Source organism: Sinocyclocheilus anshuiensis, unplaced genomic scaffold (genome assembly GCF_001515605.1).
Source record: "Sinocyclocheilus anshuiensis isolate Anshui unplaced genomic scaffold, SAMN03320099.WGS_v1.1 scaffold665, whole genome shotgun sequence".
Classification (NCBI taxonomy): domain Eukaryota; kingdom Metazoa; phylum Chordata; class Actinopteri; order Cypriniformes; family Cyprinidae; genus Sinocyclocheilus; species Sinocyclocheilus anshuiensis.
Genome location: NW_015537961.1, coordinates 261,945 through 281,920, shown reverse-complemented (window position 1 = coordinate 281,920; position 19,976 = coordinate 261,945). Strand labels below are relative to the sequence as shown.

The window sequence follows — 19,976 nt, the reverse complement described above, 5'->3', positions numbered from 1 at the left end:
GAAACCCAGTGCAGTATCCGTAGTACCGAGACAGAAGGCCTTTTGTATGACTAATCTTTTTACAGTAAGTGAACATGGAAAGTCTGTAAAATAAAACAGCCCACATGACACAAATACAGTCTGTCATTTCAAGAGTATTTGACTCCGTTTCCAAGCCAGGCCTCTCAAATGGCTTCCATGTGTGCGAGTTGGGGGGAGAGGCAGATCTCGGTGGGTTTGCTTTGTCTGAGAGCTCTTGGCAGCATCACAAGGATTCCTGAAAGCCAGAGCAACATGGCGTCACCCCAAACAGCTCCCTGACTCAGAAGCACAAGGGCGCCCTGGACGAACTTCCTGTTGGAAGTACCAGCATCAGATATAGGGTTTCTCCAGCCAGGAAATGATTCACACTTTATTCACCCATCCATCTGTCCGCAGATAGGGTCCCACCTCCACTTGTTCCCCAGCTGCCCAAGGCAGAGGACTGAAACGCTGCTGCAACTTTAATCTGTCGACTTAATTATTTAATAAAGGTGTGGCCGTGCTTCAAACGCAGGCGCCATCCTGCTCTCTTCATCCTGTCTGTCTTAAAAGCCTGTGAGATTTCCAACCCTTCCCTGTGGCTGTACAAACCTGACTGCTTTACTGACTCAGTATTGCTGGTATTCCTGATTGAGAGAGTAAACTGTGATGTTATGAAACAGTGATGTACATCCTGAGCTCTTGAGTTTAATTCCAACCATGATTCAGATGGTGACTGCGATAGAAATGGTTATTGTTCATGATTTAACAAGATCTGGACGCCAGGACGCCTCTTGTTTCAACAGCGATGCATGTGCATATAAATGATTCATAAACACGGTCATGTATGCTCAACCATCATTTTTTGTCTGGCCAAAATATAATTATGAACATATGTTAAATATATATTGTAAACGATAAGTAAACTTAAATATATTATATATATATAAATATAAATATATATAGATATATATATATAAATATATATATCTATATTGAATTTCACACTTTATGGCTCGTACGTCTGGTATTTATACACTGTCATGAACCCTATGGCTCTCTTGAAATGTTTCTATTTTTTAAGGGAATTAACTCTGAGGCCTTTGCAACCACATCACACATGCAAGATCTCCCTAAGTAAGCGATCACATTTTGTTTATATGTGCCATTTGGGAGTGGTTTTATCTGAAACAGGTTATTAAACACTGTTTATGTCAGAGACACAACTCAGAAAACAAGTGTTCTACTTGTGGGCACCTAGTTTGCTTGCTTCTAAGCGTCTCAAATTAAACTCTGAGTATCTTTTTAAAGACTGGATGCATATTTATTTTGTTTTAACCCATTGCATCAACTTCACACCTTTCCTGGCAAACCGGTGCCTCTCCCAAAGTTGCACAGCGTCAGCCAATTAGACTGGAGCCACAATCAGTCAGATCCTGTCATTTTGTGCCAGTGCACGGACTGACACTAACGCCATTCTAACTTTAACAGGTTGTTCTGTCTGTTAGCTCAGTTCCTGTCTGGTAACATCAAACACTGTAGGAAATCATATCATCAGTGGCACCAGACAGATAAAGCAGCTGGATTTATCAGTGGAATATATTAATGAACCGCCATGTCTTGCCCTGCATTCTCCAGTTTTACGCTATCCGCACATGCATGTGTGCTTGTCCGTGAAATGCATTATCGATCAAGTGTGCATAACACATTTACCAACTTAAACCAGCAATCAGCAGAGCCATAGCAACAGCACACCATCCTCACATGAAAGCGATCCCAGCACTGAAAAAAGAGAAGGAAAAACGGCTACCAAGGGAACAGTGGCTATTCTGAGCCTGCAGTGTGACAGAGGTTCACATTGACACGGTTTCCTAAATGAAGTGCTGTGGCCTGCGAGGAGAGGGAAGTTCGTCTCGCTCGCTATTCTTCTTCTCTCCAGTGTCATTGTTCAGACAGGAAACGCCACAGAGACGTATTAGTTGACACACTATTTTAAGTAGGTTAAGGGCACACACACACACACACACCCCACTGACTAAACCATCCTCTTTTCTTCACGTCCACGTCATTGTCATTGTCTATTAATACAATTACCATGAAATAAGATGGCTAATTTCAGTTCTCCTCTAGACTAGAGCAATTACTGAAGATGCTGTAATCGCTGTAAACAAACCATCTAGAAGTTACCGCAGTCTGCGTGCTTGACTGAAACATCAGAGGTGAATCAGTGTTGTACTGTTAACTAAAAGTACAAATATTTGTAAAAAATTAACTGAAATAAAAGAAATGTTCAATGAAATAAAAGAAAATATTTTTAGTTGCCAAGGATACATTTCTAATCGTCACTTAAAGTTGAACTAAAATTACTAAAACAAAAATTAATAAAGACTAAATTAACATTAAAATAACTAATAAGACAACAAAACAAAACAAAAAAGTATGGGGTCAGTAAGATTTTTTTTTTTTTAAAGAAAGTAATAAATACTTTTATTCAGTAAGGATGCATTAAATTAATTACTACATAACTGAAATACAATTAATATAGACTAAAACAGGCATTTTTAAAAAACAAAAACTCCAAAAACATTTGGATATAACAGATTTTTAAAGAAATTAATATACTGGATACATTATAATAATTAATAACAAAATAATTGAAATAGAAATACACTTATTTAAAAAAAAAATGACAAAACAACAAATAATAGTTCAAGATTTTCATCTAATATTCATATTTTATTTCAGCTATTTTTTTAAGTTGTAATTAAAACAAGATTACTGGAGCATATTTTTACAAGAAAATACTATTTCAGTCTTTATTTGTTTATTTTGCTCCCTCTTCGTTTTATATTTATTAGCAATTTCTGAGTTCTTGTTTCTACCATTTTTCAGTGTATTAAACAATTAAAATTTGTTATAGTTATTACAATTAAAATAAAATTTTTCATTTTAGTTAACGATAACAACACTGTCCGACTCGTGATCAAATGATTCAAAATAATCAAAAATCAGTTTGAATCAGTCTAATGATTCACTCGGGTGGAGCGGTTCTTGACTGATTCACTGAACTGCAGGTCATGACATTCACAGCTCGATTTGGACAGAAGATTGGTGAGTAAATGATGACAGAATTTAAATTTTAGGATGAACGGTCACTTTAATTATAGCAGTCAAGTATGAAAAGTTTTGTTAAGGAACCAAAACAGTTAAGGAATCTAAACTGAAATTCCGCATGATTCTCATCGCTATCGGGAATGAGTGGCATCATTGTCTCGGATCTCTCTCTCTTCCCATATTTTGTGTTCAATCACAGCCGCGCTTCAATACGTCACGTCCAAACATGTCGGCCGCAGAAATGCGCACCCTGGAGCCGTGTAATAAACCACCACCACCATCCCTTCCCTGCACAATCCTGTCACTGCTTATCTCCGTCCTCTCCTCCCTCTGGAGCCGCGTCCGATTCTGAGGAAAGAGAAAGAAAAAAACAGGAGTCAAAACAGAGGTGTGATTCACGGGCCTGATACAGGCGATCATCATCTGTTGCAGCTGCTTCCTGGAATTAGAGCTGCGGGCTGTGTGTGTGTGTGTGTGTGTGTGTGTGTGAGCAATCGTTCTTTGTGACTCACTCGGAAAACAGGCTGACAAATATATGTGTGAGAGCGTATGAATGACTGAAGCGTTTAGCTGGAGGAAACCGGATTTGACTTTTCCTTTTTTTTCTATAGAGCACAATAGAGGAAAGTGCTATTCATTTTTTTTATGGTTTTAACATGTTTGTGTGCATTGTGTGTAGTGATATGTGAAAATAATGTTACCATGGATACAAGGACTGTGGTAAAAGAGCTCAACAGTTACTGGCTGCTTCAATAAACCATAAAGCTTTGCAGTTTACACTGCCGTTAAAAAGTTTGGGGTCAGTAAGATTTTTTATACTTTTTAAGAAAGTACCTTAAGAAATTTTAAGAAATGTGACCCTGGACCACAAAACCAGTCATAAGGGTCAATTTTTCGAAATTGACTGAATAAAAAAGCTTTCCATTGATGTATGGTTTGTTATGTTAGGACAATATTTGGCCGAGATACAACTATTTGAAAATCTGGAATCTGAGGGTGCAAAAAAAAATCAAAATATTGAGAAAATCATCTTTAAAGTTGTCCAAATTAAGTTCTTAGCAATGCATGTTACTAATCAAAAATTAAGTTTTGATATATTTACATTAGGAAATTTACAAAATATCTTCATGGAACATGATCTTTACTTAATGTCCTAATGATTTTTGGCATAAAAGAAAAATCGATAATTTTGACCCATACAATGTATTTTTGGCTATTGCTACAAATATACCCCAGCGACTTAAGACTGCTTTTGTGCTCCAGGGTCACAAATTAGTACTTTTATTCAGAAAGCATGCATTAAATTAATTACTACTTACGTGCTGAATAAAAGTGCTCATTTCTTTATTAAAAATCTTACTGACCCCCAAATTTTTTGGTTTTGTTTTGTCGTTATATTTTCAAATAGTCTTTATTCATTTTTATTTCAGTTTTATTTTAGATAATAGTTTAGTTATTAATTAATTGAATGCATCTTGTTTTTGTTTTTTTTACAGTGCATAGCTGAAATGAGATATAAATATTAGAGCAAAAAGTAAACAAGAATTAGAAATGTTGCCTTGGCAGCAAACTGAAATAAGTTTAAGCTGAAGTACTAAAATTACTGAAACAAAACTAAATCTTAAACTGAATTAAAAATTAATTAACATTATTTAGAAATAATAAAAAATTACAAAAACATAAAAATTGCTAAAAATAAACTAAAAGCTGAAAATATAAAAATAAAAGCTTAATAACAGTATATCAGTATATCATGAAACCAATTAATTTTAATATTTTGTAGAAATGCAATCAGTTCTGAATAAAATCTGCTGAAATGCATAATGACTAAGCGGTTCAGATGAAGAAGGCACTGGAGAATTAATGCAGCATATTGGAGGTGTAATGAGTGTTTGTAGGTTTTTTTTTTTTTTTGGTAGCTCATTTTGGGGACGTCTTCATTTGTAAAAACAGTATGTAAATAAAGCTTTTTAAAATGGTAAGAATGCAGAAAGTTTTCTGTTAGGGTTAGGTTACAGTAAAACGGTATTTATAACTAGCTGTATATGAAAACAATAGAAGTCTATGCAATGTCCCCATTTAGATGTGTGTGTGTTTGAGAGCTCAGGGACTTGCCAGCCAATCTGGATTTGATTTTGTGTGTGTCGTCGAATGCATTGTGTGTGGCTACGAGCTTCAGTTCTCTCAAATGTACGCAAGCATCGGTGCAGACGGGTCAATCTCAGCTGTAAGCCACACAAAGGCCGATTGAGCTGCGTGGTCATCTTTGATCCCGCGGCCTGTGGACGGGGGTCTCTGTTTGGGGGGAAACACAGGGGAAATGCGCTTGTTTGACGGCCTTCAGTGAAATGCTGGAAATCCTGCTGTGATTGTGTGGCTCGGAAAGCTTTCAGCTCAAGAATGTGACCTACATTCTCCGTCCGCCGTCTCCCTCCCTCTCATTGTGTGTGAACGCAGTAAACACATGCATGCTTACCACTTGGTCTTAAACTTATTTTGCACAGTCTGCAACATTTTTGTCTTTGCATCGTAGCCAAGTAAAATGAAACACAAATATAACTACTGTTTTTCAGATAGTGACAGGAATGAACTGTAAATATGTTGTTCTACTTGGTTGCTACGCCTCTGTGTTGACAATGAAACATTATTTAGAAATTTCTCAAACATGTAGACATATTTAGAAACTTCTGTCACATTCCATGTGTTCTTTTCTTTCAATCTTGTTTTGTCATATTTGGGGTTGGCATGATTTTTGAATATTTTTGAAAGAAGTGCTCACCAAGCATTTATTTGATAAAAAAAAAATAGAGTAAAAATTGTGAAATATTTTTCCAATGTAAAATAACAGTTTTCTACTGTAACATATATTAAAATGTAATTTATTCCTGTGAATTTTCAGCATCATTACTCCAGTCTTCAGTGTCACATGATCTTCAGAAATATTCTAATATGCTGATCTTCTGCTCAAGAAACATTTCTGATGATTATCAATGTTGAAAACAGTTGTGCTGACTGATATTTTTGTGATAACCATGATACATTTTTTTTCAGGATTCTTTGATGAATAGAAAGTTAAAAAGAACAGCATTTATTTGAAATAGAAATCTTTTGTAACATTATAAATGTCTTTACTGTCACTTTTGATCAATTTAATGTATCCTAGCTGGATAATATAAATATCTTATTTTTATTCAGCAAGGATATACCTTAAATGATGATCTACATCTCTGCTCCCTGTATTAAGGTCATTAAAAGCTGCCAGTGAAGCAGAGGGGAGGTAGGAAAGGGTTAAGCCGTGTTGGTCGGTCAGGATGGAGATGAAATGGAGTCTGGGGTGCTGACTCACTGCATTAAGAGCCTCCCTCTCCTGTCTCTCTCTCTCTCTCTCTCAGATCATGTGGACGGGGCGTGCGAGCATGTGGCAGCCTGCCTGCTTTTACGGGAAGAACGCAAGTGCAAAAATACTTTGGAGTGCAGTGAACCCTGAACACACACACAGACACGCAAGAGACCAAAACAGATCCACCAACAACAGGCCTACATGTTGTGCTAGACATCTGAAAGTCATTCAGCAGTTTTCTGTAAGGAAAAGCAGCTAGATTTTTGTCTTCATAGAAAATAAATAAATTCTCTGTTTGCCTGTTCAAAATTCACTGCCACAGTGACAGGGTGCTGTTTGCGGTTGCCAAGGCGCTGCTATGTGTTTGCTAAGATGGTGGTTGCCATGATGTTGCTATGTGCTTGTTAAGACGTTCCTGGTGGTTGCCAGGGCATTGCTATGTGATTGTTAAGATGGTGGTTGCCAGGGTGTTGCTATTTGGTTGCTAAGATGTCCTTAGAGGTTGCCAGGGGAATTGCTAGTTGATTGCTAAGATGTTCTTGGTGGTTTCCAGGATGTTGATATGTGGTTGCTAAGATGTTGGTTGCCAGGGTGTTGCTATGTGGTTCCTAAAATGTCCTTGGTAGTTGCTAGGGCATTGCTAGGTGGTTGCTAAGATACTCCTTGTGGTTCCCAGGGTGTTGCTATGTGGTTTCTAAGATGGTGGTTGCCAGTGTGTGGCTATGTGGTTACTAAGATGCTCTTGGTGGTTGCTATGGCATTGCTAGGTAGCTGCAAAGATGGTCTTGGTCGTTGCTAGGTGGTGGCTAAGATGTTCTTGGTGGTTTCCAGGGCATTGCTATGTGATTTCTAAGATGGTGGTTGCTAAGATTTTCTTAGTGGTTGCTAGGGCGTTGCTAGGTGGTTGGTAAGATGTTCTTGGTGGTTTCCAGAGTATTGCTATGTGGTTGTTAAGATGTTGGTTGCCAGGGCATTGCTAGGTGGTTGCTAAGATGTTCCTGGTGGTTTCCAGGGTGTTACTATGTGGTTTCTTAGATGGTGGTTGCTAAGATGTTCTTGGTGGTTGCCAGGGTGTTGCTATGTGGTTGCTAAAATGTCCTTGGTAGTTGCTAGGGCATTGCTAGGTGGTTGCCAAGATGTTCCTTGTGGTTTCTAGGGTGTTGCTATGTGGTTTCGAAGATGGTGGTTGCCAGGGTGTGGCTATGTGGTTGCTAAGATGTTATTGGTGGTTGCTAGGGCGTTGCTAGGTAGCTGCAAGGATGTTCTTGGTCGTTGCTAGGTGGTTGGTAAGATGTTCTTGGTGGTTTCCAGAGTATTGCTATGTGGTTGCTAAGATGTTGGTTGCCAGGGCATTGCTAGGTGGTTGTTAAGATGTTCCTGGTGGTTTTATATTTGTATAGTTGTATTTTATACTTAATCTGTATATCTGTATTTATGTTCTACTGTTAGTGTTATCTGTATGCACCAAGGGTCTGAGAGTAACGCAATTTCAATTCTCTGTGTGTATGTGCTGTACATGTGGAAGAATTGACAATAAAGCAGACTTGACTTGACTTGACTTGACTTATTAAAATAGGACAGATCATAACTGATAGGAAGCGAAGTGGGAGAGAGATAAGGTGGCAGGATCGGGAAAGGTCCGCGAGTCAGGACTCGAACTCGAGACGACCGTAGCGCAACGGCGCTGTATGTCGACACACTGCCCAAACGGCTATCGGCACCGACGCTATGAGGTTTCTAAAATGGTGGTTGCCAAGGCGTTGTTATGTGGTTGCTAAGATGTTTTTGGTATTTGCCAGGCTCAAGTATCTATGATATTCTGGTATCTAGATATAAAGTAGCTCAGGTTTGTCCTTTAGTATATATTTGTACTCTCTTTATCACCTGAAGAAGAGAAACAGCACAGCTCTCCCAACATTCAGCACAATAACAGTGTCTCTTTGAAGGTGTTTCTGGCCATTAGGCTTTGATAACACTAATGTTCAAACACAGAGATCTTCCCTACCTTCCTCTCTTCTTAATCGTATAATCCTGCCGTCTGTGTCTGGGCTGATGCCTCTATGGTTTGTCTTCCATTAGCATTTTCCACAGAGTCTTTCTGCACACAACACACCAGCATCTGTTTCTTTCTCCTGTTTACCCAGATGTGAGGTCAGTCATAACCACATGGGTCCGCTCAAAAACCAGCCTGCAGTCCAATAAACAAGAAATTCATCATAATGAACAACATTAAAGGAATACATTCCATCAAAAACATTTCTGGCATAATGTTACAAAATGCGTGTTAACATGATTTTTTTTTTTGTGTGACAAATTGCTTGCTAATCTTATATGTAATTTTACAATTTAGTTGCTATGACAACACAACACCATAAACCATAAAATTACATTAAAAACAAATTTACAGCAAAAAAAAAATACAGAAGAATGAATGTAAACACTTTTTATAAGCTTCACATTTCTGCTTTTAAATCCTCCAAAAAATGGGCCAATTTACTTCCATTGTAAATTCCTCACTGTAACCTTTGATTTTTGCTTTTTTTTTAAATGAAAACAAGGGATTCGTCTAAAAAATAAATAAAATAATAAAAATAAGTGTTGTGTAATCAGCATTATGCACAAATGCTGTCAACTGAGTTTATAACTTCTTTTAATGTGTCATTAAATTGTTGACTTGATCTAGGCAGATTCTGAAAATGAATGCAACAATACTAGCAAACCACTGGATTCATCTAGTAACTCTTTCCTTCAAAGTCTAGCTCACATGTGACTGGATTGTATTAGTGAATCTGTACAGAATGTCCCAGCATGTTGAAAAGCATGTGACCGCAGGCGTCCCACTCAACATGATGGCGTGTTCATTCCTGTCATGTTTGAGTTTCTCGATGTCTCATGTCCAACACCTACATGATGATGCAAGTGTTGTTTTCGGTGCCAATATCATACGTTAATATAATTCACAAAATCATTGATGATGCTGGAATAACTGCACAATCTACTGCCATCTGTAACACTAGTGCAAGAAATGTTGGTTGTTTCTTCATCAGAACAGATTTGGAGAAATGTAGCATTGCATCAGTGTCTCAGCAATGGATGCTCTGCAGTGAATGGGTGCCGTCAGAATGAGAGTCCAAACAGCTGATAAAAACATCACAATAATCCACAAGCAATCCACAGCACTCCAGTCCATCAGTTAACATCTGGAGAAGACAAAAGCTGAAACAAATCCATCATTAAGATGTTTTAAGTGCGAACTGTTACTTCCAGCCAAAATATGAGTCCATAAAATAATGCTTCCTCCAGTGAAAAAGTTCATCTCCTTCTGTTCTCTCGCATCAAAATCCACCTAAATATTTTTTTTAACTGCTCTGGCTGTTCATAACCAGTGCTTGATCTGTGCAGATTTCTCTCCTGATTCAGACCAGGTTGCTAAAATGTCCTTGGTAGTTGCTAGGGCATTGCTAGGTGGTTGCCAAGATGTTCCTTGTGGTTTCTAGGGTGTTGCTATGTGGTTTCGAAGATGGTGGTTGCCAGGGTGTGGCTATGTGGTTGCTAAGATGTTATTGGTGGTTGCTAGGGCGTTGCTAGGTAGCTGCAAGGATGTTCTTGGTCGTTGCTAGGTGGTTGGTAAGATGTTCTTGGTGGTTTCCAGAGTATTGCTATGTGGTTGCTAAGATGTTGGTTGCCAGGGCATTGCTAGGTGGTTGTTAAGATGTTCCTGGTGGTTTACAGGGTGTTACTATGTGGTTTATTAGATGGTGGTTGCTAAGATGTTCTTGGTGGTTGCCAGGGTGTTGCTATGAGGTTTCTTTTTTCATTTTCACCTTTATGTGTGGATTACTTGTGGATTATTGTGATGTTTTTATCAGCTGTTTGGACTCTCATTCTGACGGCACCCATTCACCGCAGAGCATCCATTGAACTGCGGTTCAGACAGCAGCCCATAATCTCGTCTGCTAGTGAAACAGCATCTGGAAAACAGGCTAAACAGACGTCAATTATCAGGGTTAGTGGTGGAAACTCCCCGACCCTGTTTTATTACCATCAACCTCTCAAAAGTGTGTGTCTATGTTATCATGCATGTTTGTGATTTCAACACTTGATTGCCACAGTTGCTCTGTGGAAAAAAGATCAGCCTAAAGTGCTTAAAGTGAAAGTGTAAGTCGTACTGATGCAGCTCAAGTCGACCAGAAGTCAGAGTTTGACATTTTGGACATTTCTAAGACCAGATTCTTAAATCAGATAAAGGCCGAGAGCTGACAGAAAATGATCAAAGCGGTTAGAGTTGATGTAGCACCTCAGATGAAGGTGTTAGTTCACATTACTCGTCATTTAGGTAAAAACTCCCCATGAGGATTTTCTGAAGAGCTTCCGCTGTTCACCGTGCTGATGAGATTTGAAAGGTCAAGGCCATTAATAACAAACCTCAGCAGATAAAGAGGCATAAGATATGTGCAACTGACACCTTTACTAAGTAAAAGTGGAGGTTATTCATATACATTAAGTAAACACTATGCTGGTCTTGCAATGCTATATACTGTATATATACTGTATAACACCTCAATAAATTATAATATTGATACTGTATGTTAGCCAGGTGATTAAATGTGCAGATATCTGTCCATTCTATTTGTCCAGATCAAAGTAACAATAAAAACATATATTTAATAATTAAGTGAAATAAAAGTGGGGACAAAATTGCAGTGCACCTTTTTCACATTTTAAATGGACTTTAAAATCCATAAAATTTACTAGAATTGACATAAATAATTGTGTTACGTTTAATGAATGAAAAACGCTATAATATAATTATGAAAAACTATATGAACATGAAAAAGTAAAAAAAAAAAAAAAGTAAATTAAAAGTGGTGTCAAAGTTGCAGTGCACACTTAATTACTGAAGAAATTTGATTTCAAAATTCATAAAATTGACTATAATTGACAATTGTGTTACGTTTAATGAATGAAAAATGTTGAAATATAATGATAAAAAACTACATGAAAATTAAAAAGTAAAAAAAAAATTAAAATAAAAACTTGCATTTAAGAATTAAGTAAAATAAAAGTGGTGTTAAAGTTGCAGCACACCTTTTTGACACTTGGAATTTACTGAAGAAAATATACATTTAAAATGTATAAAACTGACTGGATTAAAAACGTTTATGGATGAAAAATGTAATATAATGATGAAAAACTACATTAAAATGAACAGGTAAAATACATAGATCAATAAAGACTTGCATTTATTAATTTGAGTAAATTATTAATAATCAAAAATGATGGTATATTTCTTCGTTACTTTAGATTACTATTGGTAAGGTGAGTGACGATTCATAATATTGATCAGTTTTTTTGACACTTCAAAGTCAAATTATCTGAAGTCAGAGGATGGAAATTTAGTAAATTTCCAAGACCAGATTCCTACATCACATAAAAGCAGAGAACTGACAGAAAATGACCAAAGTGATCTGAAAAATATTTGCCCCACTTTTATTTTACTTACAAAAGTGGTGTCAAAGTTGCATTGCACATTTTTTGACTTGAATTAGAAATATGACTTTAAAATGCATAAAACTGACTAGAATTTACAACAATTATTGTTTTAGGTTTAATGGATGAAAAATGTTGTAGTAAAATCATTTTAAAAAACTGAAAAATGGAAAAGAGTAAAAACAAATATCAGTTTTCAGATATTTTTGAATATAGTAATAAAAATTTGTAAGTAAATATTGTTAAAAACTGTCAAATTAATGTAATATTACATTTTTATATAACATGTAATATTAATATTACACCATTACATTGTATATGGATCTCAGTATTATATCAGCCATCGGTCACCCAGTTCTATATATACACACTCTGTCTAAAAAGCCCATCTCGGTCACCCACTACTGTAAAGTACCTCATTGCAAAAACCTCATTTTCAAATTAAAAAGATGCAAAGACCTTTTAACTTTGTTATTTAGCTCTTACAGTCAGAGAACTTCCCCTCAGCGGAAAACAAAGTTCACGAATGAAGCTTTCAAAGAGGCCCATTACGTAAAGCAGTGGACATGCCCGCGCCGCACGACCCACTTACAGCTCAGATTTCCCCCACTTGCCATTGCCCACTGTGTAAAACGGATCTGTGACCTTCAGCTTGAATTTGAACCAACATCGCCAGCCAATCAAATCACAGACATCGGTTCAAACAGCAAAAGGAGATAAATGCCGCTGCACCCAACACATTAAATGCGCGGTGAGATCAGCAAGCAGCATGTCTGTGGTTGCCGTCCACCCGCGGGCTGAGCTGTGACTCATGGGAGATTACGTGGCTGATGGCTTTGATGTGCACGCTGCTGCCAGGGCTATTTTCTGTTGTATGTGGGCAGGAGGCACCGAATGCACCGCGCTGAACCAAGACAAAACCTCTGAAACAACAACCACAGCACAGCTGCATTAGGAACATTTCCTTTTGTTAACTGATTTACATACATGATCTTAAACTGATTATAGTCATGATTAACCCTCCTTTTGTGTTGGGGTCAGTTTGACCCACATGTGATATTTTTTGCTTGAAAATTGGTAAAACTATTAATTTCTTCCTGAAATTTGGTGACTTTTTCTCATTTAGGGCCATAAATGTGCATGCAAAATTTTGACACATACATGTGTTTTGGAAAGGGTGAACACAACTTTTATGTTGGGGTCAAATTGACCCACATTAAAACATTTTTTACTTGAAAATTGGTTAAACTATTTCTTGAAATTTAGTGACTTTTTCTTATTTAGGGTCATGCATGTGCACGCAAAGTTTCGACACATTGGTGTTTTGGAAAGGCTGTATAGAAACTGTTGCGACTTTTGTCTTGGGGTCAGTTTGACCCCCATTTTGATTTTTTTTTTTTTGCCTGAAATTTGGTTAAACTATTTATTTCTTCCTGGAATTTGGTGACTTATTCTCTTTAGGGTCATGAATGTGTGTGCAATTTTTTAACACTTAGATGTGTTTTGCAAAGACTGTACAAAAATTGTTACAACTATTGTGTTGGGGTCAAATTGACCAACATTGTTTTTTTAACTTTGAAATTTGGGTCAAATTGACCCACAATTGACTGTTGTTGTATTTTGCATGAAAAGCGGTTAAACTATCTTCCTGAAATTTGGTGACTTTTTCTCCTTTAGGGTCATGAATGTGCATGCAACGTTTCGACACATGCATGTGTTTTGGAAAGGCTGAACAGAAATTGTTAGGACTTTTGTGTTGAGGTTGCATTGACCCCCATTGGTTTCCATGCAATTTGCCAAAAATCAACATTAAAGATAACAAACAGACAAAACTTATTGTAGTTTGTCACTAAAATATGACATACATGAGAATTGTATGAATTGTAAGATTCAAAGTTTACTCGAGATAGAGACTCGTCTTCTGAATCACCCAAGGAAACTTCACTGTTTCTTTATCTAGTTGAGTTTCAGTCAAAACATCTATCAAAGGTTGTTTTTTTGTTGTTAGTTTAAAAAAAAATCTAAATAGACATCAAAAAGCAGAGGAAGTATAAATATCACACTCTAAAAAATGCTAAAGTACAAATACTAAATACTAAAGTACAAATAATGTAAGGTAATATTTATACAAGTAGTCCTGACAAAAAACATTATATATATATATATATATATATATATATATATTGTTCTCTGACAAGCTACAATAGAGGTTTTCACTGGTGTTTGAGTTTCTTTCTTTCCTTCAGTTGGGATTCGGCTGCTGTTACAGTTACACACGGATAGGAAGTTGTACAAGGTTATTGAAAAACTGACTGCCAACACCCACAAACTGCTCAGTGCTGATGCAATGAGATTGTTGCTAAAAGACGGATGCTTCCGCGTGTATTAGCAGATTGTCGTTGGCGTAACGGGAAGAGAAAGAGCCCTGGAGGCAGGCATTTATCTGCTGACTGTCAGATCAGAGAATGCAGCAGCATGACGGAAACACTGAGCTGAGATGCCAGCAGCAAAACATGTAAAGCTAAAAAAAAAAAAAGTGACAGTGACAGAACCAATTATTAAAATTAATCCCACCAACGTGACGCCATTTACAGCTGAGGTACACTAACTGGTTCTGTTTCAATTGCTAAAAAAAAAAAAAAATCCTATTATTATATAACTATTTATATTAAATATTGTTCATATTAATAATATTAAATTACATCTCATATCTCATAACTTGCATTTAATATAGTCATATTTTACCCTGTGTAATTTTGTTTATGATTCTTGAGGATGAGAGCATCACACAACATTGTGTCAGTGTTGCATCAGTCAAATTTATTGAACCCTGATGAAATAGTAGAGTTTGACTGGACACATGAACTTTGACATCAACAACAGAAATATGAGCTTTGAAAACTAAGAAAGCGTTTTTTTTTTTCTTTTGCTATGCTAAATTTGCTTGATTACTTTTATTTAGTTGCTTTTTATCACTTGCATTTAGCATTGTTTTTTCCCTGCATTTTTTTAATCCTGACAAGGGCTATTGTACTAAAACTAAAACCATAAAAAAAACAATTTTGTTACTTGAAATAAATTAATGCTAACTTATATATATTTATATATTTCTTATATAATAAAATATATAAAACTTTCTAATTTTCATTTAGTTTAATTGATGTGCTAAAATAACTTAAACTTAAATAAAAATGACTAAAAACTATAGAAATAAACCAAGGTTGATGTAATAAAATTACGTAATAAAATAATGAAAACTGAAATAACTACAGTATATAAACATAAAAAACAAAAACAATACAAGAAAAAATACAAAAACTTTTACAAATACAAAAAAACTAAGACATTACAAACAAAATGAAAATGGAAAATATAAAAAAATAACTATATAAAATAAAACTATAATAGCACCTCAATGATTCTAAAATAACACTGATCATGACCCACCGGTTGAGAACCACCGATTTATCGCAAACTTAAATGTTTAGTGTGGGCTAGAATATATTCAAAATAATAAACAGCATTATCCTTTGTGAATTCCCTCCAAGTTCTGCTCACCGAAACCACAAAATGCATTATAAATCACTGCACTGCGAGTCTATTTGTGAGAACTGTCAGTCGGTTCAGGGCCCGGAGCTGTAGATTTCTCCTACGTAACCTACTTTCAGGCGACTCTTATTTCCTGACACATAAAAGCTGTGCTGCGCTTCCAACGGCTGTCATCTCTGACGTGCATCATCAAAAGGATGCTGCTCTGATTCCCCCAGTTGCCATGGAAACAGCTCACTTCGGGGAGGCTGTGGGAGGCGACGTGTGCTTCTGTGCAGCTGGTTGTCATGGAGACCGATACGGCAACTTACATAAGTATTCATCTGGAGTTCGGCTTTGCCTCATGATAAATTCAGCGCGAGTTGCTCCCGCTCGGATGGAGTTAAAACAATGTCATTGGGAGCGGCGGATGAGGACATTCGTGTGCCGCCCACATTACTGTCAGCCAAGGTCAGGATAGTTTCCCTGGCAATTAAGCGGAGGCTGTTTATGGAGCAGATGCCCGGCAGTCCCAAGGTGACATTTCAAATAACACAGTCTTTCTGCCCCTCCTGTTCCTTAGATGAGTAACACTGTGGCGGCAGTTCGGAGACAAACCTTAAGGGAGCTTCAACTCAACAACACAACCATTCCTCCAATCAAACTACAGTTAAGTAGCAATTGAACATCTGTTGGTGCAGATGACCTGAAAACTCAACAAGAGGGATGCGTTCCAAAACCTAGTGAGCTGCTGTGCTGTCTAGGCAGCGTTCTAACTGAAATGACCCCTCATAAGTGACCGATTTGGGAACACTTGCAAAACCAACTGATGATTGACTTCACTTTGTTGCCAAGTTGCAACAACATGCAATGCAAATACACAAATACTGAGGGAAAAAACTGTTCATGTATAATTAGATACAGTACTAGATACAGTACTATTTATAATATTTTCCAGCATAAAACACACATTTGTAATTCCTCCCGCGTTGTCCACCATCTTGGATGTCATTTTTTGTTTTACTGTGCTTATTTCAATGCATTATGGGCCTTAAAATTGGGCTAAAAGAAAGTACACTGCTTTTTAAACACTCTTCACAGCATAAGTGTGCTTATAATGTCTTAAAATAGCACCTATATAGACAGTATACTAACTGAAATGACCCCTCATAAGTGACCGATTTGGGAACACTTGCAAAACCAACTGACTTCACTAGAGTTTGACGCCAAGTTACAACAACATGCAATGTTTGCATAACATGCACAAATATTGAGGACAATATTGTTCATGTACAGTTAGATTGAACTATTTTATAATGTTTTTCAGCATAAAACACACATTTTTAATTCCTCTCACGTTGCCCACCATCTTAGATGTAACTCGTCATATAGTTTTGTGGAAAAAACTTTACAAATGAAAATATACTATTGTATTCAATTCAAAAAAAAAAAAAAAAAAAAAGTATATTTCTTTTAAAACACTCTTCAAATCCCGAGTGTGCTTACGATGCCTTAAAATACCGTCTACATAGGCAGCATACTAAATGGAAACTCAAAAGTGACCTATTTGAGAACACTCTACTTGGGCAGCAACTTTCAATAGAATTTCACTAGAGTTTGACGCTAAGCTACCAATGCATCACTCTGATAAGCATAAAACACACAAATACTGAGAAAATTGCTCATTTATAGCAAGATTTTACCATTTTATAACATTTTTCAGCATAAAGCACGTTTTTAATTGGCATTCACCCCACATTGTTCACCGTTCTTGGATGTCGTTTTGGTTTCACTGCGCTCGTTTCATTAGAATATGCTCAAAATAAGATATATTGCTTTTTGAACAGTCTTCACGTCATAAGTGAGCTTGTGATGTGTTAAAATAGCGCCTATATAGGCAGCACGCAAACTGAAAACACATAAGTGACCAATGATGATTGATTTCACTAGAGTTTGATGTTAGCATGTGGCTAAGCTATCAGTGCATCACTCCGATAAACATCAAAATACACAAATATTGAGAAAAGATTATTTTGAAAGGAACTATTTTGTATTTCGCATTTTTAATTGCCATTCATCCCGCATTGTCCACTATATTAGTTTCACTGTGCTTGTTTCAATGCATTATAGGCCTTAGAATTTGGCCAAAAGAATGCATGTCCCTGTTGAAAAAACCAGCATATGCTGGTTAGGTCAGTTTAAACCAGCAAATGACCAGCTTAAACCAGCATCCCAGCGTCAAAATATACCTAACCAGCATATGCTGGTTTTTTCAACAGGGATTGCTTTTTGAACACTCTTCAAATCATAAGTGTGCTTAGGATACCTTTTTTGTTGTCATAATGCTTGTTGCAAAGAATTATTGGCCTTAGAATGTGATGATCAAAAACACAAGCTTACTAGGATTTTCAAACAGAGCCGAAGATTCCTTTCAACTTCTTTTTTCACACACCTTGGTGAACATTAGTTAGAAACTGCATGCTTACTGTAGAGCACCAACCTGATTCTGCTGAGCCCTTCTAGAGGTCTGAGTGAAGCAGACGCCATGCGCTTCTCTCGCTACGGCCTGCGTCAGTCTTACTATGACCTCAGGAACTCGAGAGATGGAGAGAAAATAAACATGTCAGTTAGAAAGCACAGCGTGACAAATGTTCGCCTAACGACAGAGTCATATGGCACGGAGGGAAGTGGTGGTTTGTGTTCAAAGCTGTCAAACCCTTCTGTGTTCAGACTTCCCTTTATGTGTATTTCTCCAAGCGTGTCTATGTGTGCGCTTCTGCTTTTCGTTTCCGTGCTCCGTGAGCAATGTGCTAATAGTTAACCTGGTTAAAGGATGCGCTGTGTGCACGGTTGCCAAGTACTGTACTGGATGATTAAGTGCACAGGAATGCGTCGTAACAACAGCCGACACGGGGCGTGACTAAATATACAAGCTTCTAGGTGACAAACACTTCTGAGAACGTGACGTTTGTGTGAATCGACTGACATGTGAGTTCTCATAGGGAACCGCCTTTTGCCCTCACGCCTTTGTAAACTCTTAGTCAACCAACTGTTCTTGGTAATACCAGGAAGTTAACCTGACATTGTTTTGTTTCAAACAAAGGGCCGGTTGTGAAACCAAACAAACGCTTTGGCAACAAGTCAACACTGAATGTGGAAACAAGGTTCAAGAGGCTTTGGATACTATTTATTTTGTTGGGTTTCTTGCTATTGAGTTAACTAAGACCGGCTGAAACCCAAAACTAAACTAGCTTCAGATGGTTTGCTGGTCTACAAAGCTGGTCTCCCGGTGTGACTTGTGCCCAAATGTTAAAAAGTGCCCAAAATCTTTCTAAAACCAGCAAACAGACCAGAAAGCCACTTCAGGCTGGTTTAGTCAGCAGGGAGAGATTTATATTGTCAGTGGGTTAATTATGAGCTACCTAGTGTCATTTCAAACTAAGGCACATATGTGAAACCAAACAAACACATTGGCAAAAGTCAAAACTGAAGGCTAAAGAGGCCTTGGTTTCCCCAAACTAGATATTTTGTTGGTTTTTTTTTTCTACAGAACCCACTGAAACCCAAAACTAAACTAGCTTTAGATGGTTTGCTGGTCTTTAGTTGGTCTGCAAAGCTGATCTCCCAGTGTGACCGGTTAAAAAGTGCCCCAAACCACTCTAAAACCTAAGTAAATTGAGACCAGAAAATGACTTTAGGCTGGTTTAATGGGTTAATTATAAGCTACTTAGTTTAATTTCAAACTAAGTCACAGTGAAACCAAACAAACATATTGACAACAAGTCAAAACTGAATGTGGAAACAATGTTCAAGAGGTCTTGCATTGGTTTCTCCTTGCTGAAAACCCAAATCTAAAGATCGTTTGCTGATCTAATTGGCTGATTTATATCATTATGGGTTAATGTTACACTCCCTAATGTAGTTTCACTTCAAAAAAAGGTACAGTTGTGAAACCAAACAAACACATTGGAAGCAAACCAAAACTGAATGTGGAATCAAGGCTAAACAGGCCTGGTTTCTAGTGTTTTGTTGGGTTTCTTGCTACAGAGCTAATTAAGCCCTGCTGAAAACCCAAGCCTTAGATGGTTTGCTGGTCTTCTACTGTTTTAGCCGGTCTACAAAGCTGGTCTCCAAGTGTGATCAGTTAAAAGGTGCCAAAAATGCATTCTGAGACAAGAAAACCAGCTTAGGCTGGTTTAATCTTTTTTTTTTCTCTCCAGTGATTCATATCGTTGGTGTGATGGTGTAATTATAAGCTACCTAATTTAGTTTCGTTTTAAACGGAGGCACAGTTGTGAAACACATTGGCAACAAGTCAAAACTGAACGTGTAAACAAGGTTCAAGGGCCTGGTTTCTAGTATTTGTTTGTTTGTTTGTTTTTGGCTTTTTAAGAACTAAATTAAATCTGCTGAAAACCCAAACCTAAACCAGCCTAAGCTGGTCTTCAGCTAGTTTAACTGTTTTTAATGCATTGTAAAAAAGTGGTAACCTGCAAATGTTACC

General features: G+C 37.1%; 1 long non-coding RNA gene across 1 annotated transcript; it reads right to left on the bottom strand.

The window, feature by feature from the left end:
• Positions 1-3,176: 3,176 nt before the first annotated feature.
• Positions 3,177-18,107, bottom strand: LOC107667155 (uncharacterized). The gene is made up of 3 exons (XR_001631761.1): positions 17,973-18,107; positions 8,460-8,642; positions 3,177-3,462 (listed from the first exon to the last, which is right to left on the bottom strand). It is a non-coding gene; the product is annotated as an uncharacterized LOC107667155 (long non-coding RNA).
• Positions 18,108-19,976: the final 1,869 nt, after the last annotated feature.